The sequence below is a fragment of the Mirounga angustirostris genome, unplaced genomic scaffold (genome assembly GCF_029215605.1).
Source record: "Mirounga angustirostris isolate CCGP_5_RB_7025 unplaced genomic scaffold, mMirAng1.0.hap1 SCAF_5, whole genome shotgun sequence".
Lineage (NCBI taxonomy): Eukaryota > Metazoa > Chordata > Mammalia > Carnivora > Phocidae > Mirounga > Mirounga angustirostris.
Window position 1 is genome coordinate 94909461 of NW_026991713.1, and position 7791 is coordinate 94917251.

At 39.2% G+C, this 7791-nt stretch overlaps 1 long non-coding RNA gene across 1 annotated transcript; it reads right to left on the reverse strand.

The window, feature by feature from the left end:
- Positions 1-313: 313 nt before the first annotated feature.
- On the reverse strand, positions 314-7791 carry LOC135364464 (uncharacterized). Its single transcript, XR_010411612.1, has 2 exons — positions 7720-7791; positions 314-751 (listed from the first exon to the last, which is right to left on the reverse strand). It is a non-coding gene; the product is annotated as an uncharacterized LOC135364464 (long non-coding RNA).

The window sequence follows — 7791 nt, forward strand, 5'->3', positions numbered from 1 at the left end:
TGCTGATTCTTTATTATTCCTCCTTAAAGCTCCTTTAGTGCATATCTCATTTCAGATATAGTATATTTCAACTCCAGAAATTTTATCTGGATCCTTTTAATACCTTTTATCTTTTGGGGCACCTGTGTGGCTCAGTTGGTTAAGCATCTGCCTTCGGCTCAGGTCCTGGTATCAGGGTCCTGGGATCGAGCCCCACCTAGGGCTTCCTGCTCAGGGAGGAGTTTGCTTCTCCCTCTCCTTCTGCCCCTCCCCCCAGCTCATGCTCAAGCACGCACGTGCTCCCTCTCTCAAATAAATAAATCTTCTAAAAAAATACTTTTTATCTTTTTATTGATATTCTCAATTTGATGAGACATTGTTCTCAAACATTATTTTATTAGTTCTTTATAGTTTTCTCTTAATTCTTTGAACATATTTTAAATAGCTGGTTTAAAGTGTTTGTCTACTAATCATTTGCTCTTCCCTCAGGTACAGTTTCCATTGAATGCTTTCTTTCCTTCTATGTATGGACCATAGTTTCTTTCCATATGTCATAATTTTTGGTTGAAAATGGGGCATTTCTGGAATGCCTGGGTGGCTCAGTCGCTTAAGTATCTGCCTTCAGCTCGGGTCATGAGCCCAGGGTCCTGGGATAGAGTCCAGCATCAGATTCCTTGCTCAGCAGGGTGTCTGCTTCTCCCTCGGCCTGCTGCTTCCCCTGCTTGCGCACTCACGCACTCTCTCTCAATCTCTGATAAATCAATCAATCAATCTTTAAAAGAAAAAGAAAAAGAAAATGGGGCATTTCAAACAATATAATTAAGCAACTCTGGAAATCAGATTCTTTCACCTTCCCAGGGTTTGTTGCTGTTGCTACGTGTTGTATTTGTTTGTTCAGTGACTCTTTCTGGACTGATTCTGTTTAGTCTGTATTTGTGTGTGTGTGTGTTGTTTGTGTGTAGAGCCACTGACGCCCCTACTCAGTTAGCTCAATGGTCAGCTGGTAACTGTGGAGAGAAATTTCCTTACATGCCTAAAAAGTAAATCTCTGTCTTTGCTGAGGGATCTTTGTGCATGTTGGAGCACATCTTCTACATTTACCCATGCAGTTTACAACTTTATCTTAGCGTTTATTTCCTGCTTGTACGTACTCACAAGGCCAGTCAGAAGTGAGAGCTTAGGACCTTCTCAGGTCTTTCCTGACCTTGTGAACAGCCCTACTCACGCATGTGGCCTCTTAGATCCCAGGAATATGTTGGAGTTTTCAAAGCCCATCTGGTCATCTCATTCCTCACCTTTTCCCTCTAATGACTTTTGGCTAATCTATTGTTTGCCCCAACTGTGACTGAGGCTTTCTTTTAAGTTGGTTAAGTGTGATGGAGCAGCCTTTGGTCTAGGGCAATTTTTTTCCCACTCCTGAAGCAATACTTTTCTGAGTTCTCTACTTTTTCTCCCATAATCTACTTAGTTTTTTCACTCTGGCTGGTGGGAATACTAATCCAAACCTCTCGTGAGCCCCAGGAACTGTGTCCACTAGTGCAGGTGGTTCTCTTCCTGTCCTTGGGTAGTTTCTTCACACACATGTGCTAAACAGTACTCATCCAAAAACTCGGGGAGATCCTCTGCAACCTCTGTACTCTGCAGCTCCTTCCTCTCTGGTACTCTGCTCTGGGAATTCTAGCGGTGCTGGTTCTCTAATTCTCAACTCCATTCCTTCAACTCAGTGAAACCACTAGGCCCCTGTTAGACTGCCTTCCCCTGCACTGTGATGAAGAAACTCCCCATGGAGTGTGCTGGCAATCACAGGGCTCACCTTAGTTGTTGTCCCTCTCTAAAGAATCATCTTCTGCTGATGTTCAATATTTATTTTATATATTATGTCCTTTTTATTAATTGTTTCAGATGGCAGGGTAATTCAGTCTCTGTTATTCCATCTTAGCAAGAAGTCTTCTTGCCTATGTTACTTCCATAGTCTCCCTGTTTCTACCTATGACTGTCCAGAGTCTATTATCAACAGTGTAGCTAAAATAGGTCTTTGTTTTTTTAGTCTTTTAAAATATAAATTAGATCATATTACTTTTCTGTTAAAAGTAGTGCATACAGGGTATTTACCACAAAGATACAAATGTAGTGATCTGAAGGGCACCTGCACCCCAATGTTTATAGCAGCAATGTCTACAATGGTCAAATTATGGAAAGATCCTAGATGTCCATCGACCGATGAGTGGCTAGAGAAGATGTGTGTGTGTATGTGTGTGTGTGTGTGTATATATATATATGTATGTATATGTATATATGTATGTACATATATATGTATGTACATATATACATGTATATATGTATATATACACATATATATGTGTATATATATGTATATATATACACACATACATATACACAATGGAATATTATGCAGCCATCAAAAAAATGAAATCTTGCCATTTGCAATGATGTGGTTGGAACTAAAGGGTATTATGCTAAGCGAAATAAGTCAGAGAAAGACAATTATCATATGATCTCACTGATATGTGGAATTTGAGAAACAAGGCAGAGAATCATAGCGAAAGAGAGGAAAAAATGAAACAAGATGAAACCAGAGAGGGAGACAAACCGTAAGAGACTCTTCATCTCAGGAAACAAACTGAGGGTTGCTGGAGTGGTGGGGGGTGGGAGGGATGGGGTGGCTGCATGATAGACACTGGGGAGCATATGTGCTATGGTGAGCGCTGTGAATTGTGTAAGACTGTTGAATCACAGACCTGTACCCCTGAAACAAATAATACATTATGTAAAAAAAAAAAAAAAAAAGTGTGCAGTGCAGGGGTGTCTGGGTGGCTCAGTTGGATAAGCGTCTGCCTTTGGCTCAGGTCATGAACCCAGAGTCCTGGGATGGAGCCCTGCATTGGGCTCCCTGCTCAGCGGGGAGCCTGCTTCTCCCTCTGACCCTCCCCCGTCTCACACTCTCCTCTCTCTCAAATAAGTAAATAAAATTAAAAAAAAAAAAAAAGTGTGCAATGCCTTGCAATTTCCCTCAAATTAAAACAATGCCTCCACAGTTATCCTAAATCCATGTTTAACTGGGCCCTTCATTACCTCTCTGACCTACTACTGCTCTGTCCATCCATACTCACTGCTGTTCCTCAAACATTCCAGGAACACTTTCAGCTTAATCACTTAAATTTATGACTTACTGTTTCCCCTGCTGTACTAAAAAGTAAATACTGGCAAGATGTTTTTGTTTTTCCCTATTTTAATCTAAGCAGCTAAAATAGTGCACAGTACACAGTAGACACTTTTAAGTATTTGTTGAATGAAAGTCACAGAGCATTTAGGGTATTAGGAAGGTTACAAAAATAGGCAGTCAGCCATAGGAAACAAAACAAATACAATTTTGAGTCTTGCCAGTAACAAAGGTTATTTGATGCCAAGTGTTATTGTTAAACAAGAGATATTTAATGTGTTTTACCAAAGACCAGAATTTAATCTAGAGATTCAGCTGAGATGGGAATAAAGTGACTCAAACTGTGGAAAGAGGATCTGATATTAAGCTCAGCTGGAAATGCCTCAAAAACATAATTTCAAAGGGCAAAAATGTCTAATATTCCTATTAGAACTGCAGACTGACTATATATCATCATCCTTTTTAAAAAACAATTTGTCAGGATTGTTAATGCTGATAGAGATGTGGTAAAATGAGCACTTTATGATCGAATTGTGATCCAAACATTTAATTTTTAAAAAATTGTGGTAAAATATACATAAAATTTACCCTTCGAACCATTTTTTTTTTTAAGATTTTATTTATTTGACAGAGACACAGCAAGAGAGGGAACACAAGCAGGGGGAGTGGGAGAGGGAGAAGCAGGCTTCCCGCTGAGCAGGGAGCCCGATGCAAGACTCGATCCCAAGACCCTGGGATCATGACCTGAGCCGAAGGCAGTCGGTTAAGGACTGAGCCACCCAGGTGCCCCCCTTTGAACCGTTTTTAAGTGTACAATTCGGTGGCATTAAGTACGTTCACATTGTTGTACAACCATCATCACCACCCAGTCTAATTCCTTCCTTTCCAGATGAGGGAGCTGAAGCTCCCCCAAATTAAGTGATTTATCTAGGGTTACTCAGTGAGTGGCTGAACCAGCACACAATACTATTTCCTGTCTCTCAATCCATTATTCTCTCCATTACATATGCTATTGCCCTCGATCATTCAATATACTAGACTCCTATGCCTGTGAACCTATAAGCTATGTTACCCCACCATCAGACAAGTTAGCATAAATCTGCCAGTCTATATACCATATTTTATAGTATAAAATATATTTATAATATATAATACACACAAAATATTAAATATATTTATTTTATATATTTTTACTATAAAGATACTTGTGTTAGGTTTCCAGTGCCATGTAACAAACTACCACAAGTTTTTGTGGTTTGAAAGAACACATATTATCTTACAGTTTTCATGGGTCAGGAATCTGGACACAAGTCTACTCAGATCTTACCTGAGCTGCAGTCTCATCTGAGGCTCAGGTTCCTTTTCCAAGTTCACTAGTTGGTTTAGACTTGACTCTTAGAGGTCACTGTTCCTTGCCATATGGACTTTTCCATATGGCAGTTTGTCTCTTCAAAGCCAACAAGACTCTCTGCTGATTCAAATCTGATTGCTCCTGTCCCTGTCCTCCAGATCTTTTTTTAATTGGCTCACCTGATTAGGTAGGGCCCACCAAGGACCATCCTCTTAATAACTTAAAGTCAACTGATTAGAGGCCTAAATTATAACAGCAAAATCCCATTACCCGTATCATGTAACATAGCCTAATCACAGGAATAATATCCCATTATAGTCAAAGGTTCCATTCAAGGAGGGGGAACTATATAGGGCATATACACTGAGAGGAATCTTGGAGGTTGTTTTAGAATTTTGCCTACTGCAATACTTAGTGGAAGATATTTCATTCTTCTTACTTCCTGAGCCTCCAGAGCTATTCCAAATAATTTCCCTTTACCAGATCATCATAAAATAGACCAAAATGCTTGAAATCCCTACTCTGATAGCAGTGACTAAGAGTTAACAAAAGGCTAGTGTGCTTTTCTATCTCGTGGAAGGTTAATTTCTCCAAATCTATGCCCTAACCTTTCAAATATTATTTGTCTCCATTAAGACAATGTTGTCTTTTTTTTTGTTTTTAAGATTTATTTATTTATTTAGAGACAGAGTGCATGGGGGGGGAAGGGGGAGAGGGAGAGAATTTTAAGCAGACTCCCCACTGAATGTGGAGCCCCATGTGGGGCTCGATGTCACAACCCTGAGATCATGACCTGAGCTGAAATCAGGAGTCAGATGCTCAATCAACTGAGCCACTCAGGAGCCACAAGACAGTATTGTCTTTATATTAATATTCCTCAACCATTTTCATTTCCTTCATCTCTTCTGTGTCTTCTGGTAAAGGAAACTGCCCCCTCCCTTTTATTGTTGTGGGAAACTCTGTGTATCAGGAGGGGCCGACCTATCTTGCCAACACTTGTTTATTAGTTATCCTAATAAGTGTAAGGTGATGATGCATTGTGGTTTGATTTGGACTTCATTGATTAGTGATGTTGAGCATCTTTTTCATGTGTTTATTGGCCATTTGTACATCTTCTTTGGAGAGATGTCTATTCAAATCCTTTGTCCATTTTTAAATTTGGTTGTTTTCTCTACTACTGATTTTTCTCTATTGTCTTTATATATTCTGGTTATTATTCTCTTAGCAGAAATATGATTTGCAAACATTCTTACATTTTGTGGGTTGCTTTTTCAATGTTGATATTATGCAATGTTTTTAATTGTTCACAAGTATTTTTTCTTTTCTCCATATCCCAGCAGAATTTTGGCTAGTGGAAGACAGATTATCCTGTATTTCTGTTATGTTATGATTGTTTGGTGCAAAGGGGAGAAATTCTAGGAGAGCCATTAAATAGCAATTATGTACCAAATGCTACTAGGATTACTCCCAAATAAAGGAAAAACTTGTCACTAATCATCTTTTGCAGATAAAAATTGGTGCAAAGAAAGTTTAACTTGCCCACAATCTCAGAACTAGTACATGGAGCAGCTGAGATTTAGAGTTTAACTTAATTTGCTCAGTATGCATGATGATACGTATCAAATGATTAGGCTAGGGTTATTAGACACTATTGGGCAAATAACAGACTTGTTCTTATTAGTTGACTTAACTGCGAACTCCAAGAACTGGGGGCGCCTGGGTGGTCTGCCTTTGGCTTTGGTCATGATCCTGGAGTCCCGGGATTGAGTCCCGTGTCAGGCTCCTTGCTCAGTCGGGAGTCAGCTTCTCCCTTCACCCCGCTCATGCTCTCTCTTGCACTCTCTCATAAATAAAATCTTAAAAAAAAAAAAACTCCATTAACTGGGAAATCCATATAAATCTGCCCTTAGGGATAATGTGTTTATGTAATCAAAAGTCAAGTCTGTTCAACCCAGACTAAGCCCACCATATACTACTTCAGGCTCTGTGGCACAGACGCCTTGCATGAAGTGGTGGAGAATTATGTTAATTACTCTGCTTATAAAATGAAATTATGTTTCTGACTTGCACTAACAAATATATATTAAATGTTTCTGACTAATGGCATGTTTTTGCTCAAACGGATTTTCCTGTAGATTTAGAGATGGAGTGTATATGGAAATAAAATTGAGGACTATAAAAACTGTTTTGGAAATACTGAATTGGTTGGCAGCCTTTTTCTTTTTGCGTTCATATGATCCCGTACCCTAATTAGGCCAAATATGGATTTTGAATCTATTCCGAGTGTGTGTTTAAATACTCCATTGATTTAACTGGTAGAAATGACTTTACTATTCCTGCTGGCACTGTATAGTTCCTAGATGTTAATGAGACTTTGCAATTCTTTAATCCTACCACATCCCTATTATGATCAAGTTATCCTCCATTAGACCTAGTACGACTCAGGTCAATATAAGCCTTCTGAATTATGGAAGTAAGCCAGTTTTTGTTTTGTTTTTACCTCTCCAGCAAAGCTCAGTTTCTGTTCAAATAATTTTCAACTGGTTATCCTAAGAAAATTTGTCAAAGTTTATTTTTTCTCATTTTCTTTTCTTGTCTTAGAATTCTTTTGTGGCATATAACAGAAAAAAAATTTTAGAAGGGAAACTTCATTTAAAGAATGCTGGAATATTTCATGTAACTAAGCCAAGAAAATAAATTACAACAGAAGCAAATAGAATTTTATGTAGCTGTTTAAAAAACTTGAGGTAGCAGTATACCTATTTGTATGGCAAGGTATTCAAAGACATGTTGTGAAGTTATGGTGCACTGTTTATACCATGATCCCATTGGGTTTAAGAGAAAAAAGACATGCAGGGTGTCTGCCTTCAGCTCACGTCATGATCTCGGGGTCCTGGGATTGAGCCCCACATCAGGCTCCCTGCTCAGTGGGAAGCCTCCATCTCCCTCTCCCTGCCGCTCCCCCTGCTTTTGTTCTGTCAGATAAATAAAATCTTAAAAAAAGAAAAAGAAAAAAGACATGCTTTTAATGATTTAGAAATTCTGGAAGGATATGCAAGAAAATGTTAACAGTAATTCCCTCCAGAGAGTAAGGTCAGGAGGGGGAGGGATCCTGGTGGATCTTCTTGAGACCCATTTGTTAGCCATGAGCACTGTGACAGCCATTGAAGTATTGAGGTTTGCCAGTCAGACCTCTCCTAAAACTTACTGTGAAAAATGTTGCTGGCTGGCCAGTCTCCAGCTGCTCCTCTTTTGGATCCACCTCAGCATTCAAGGCCAC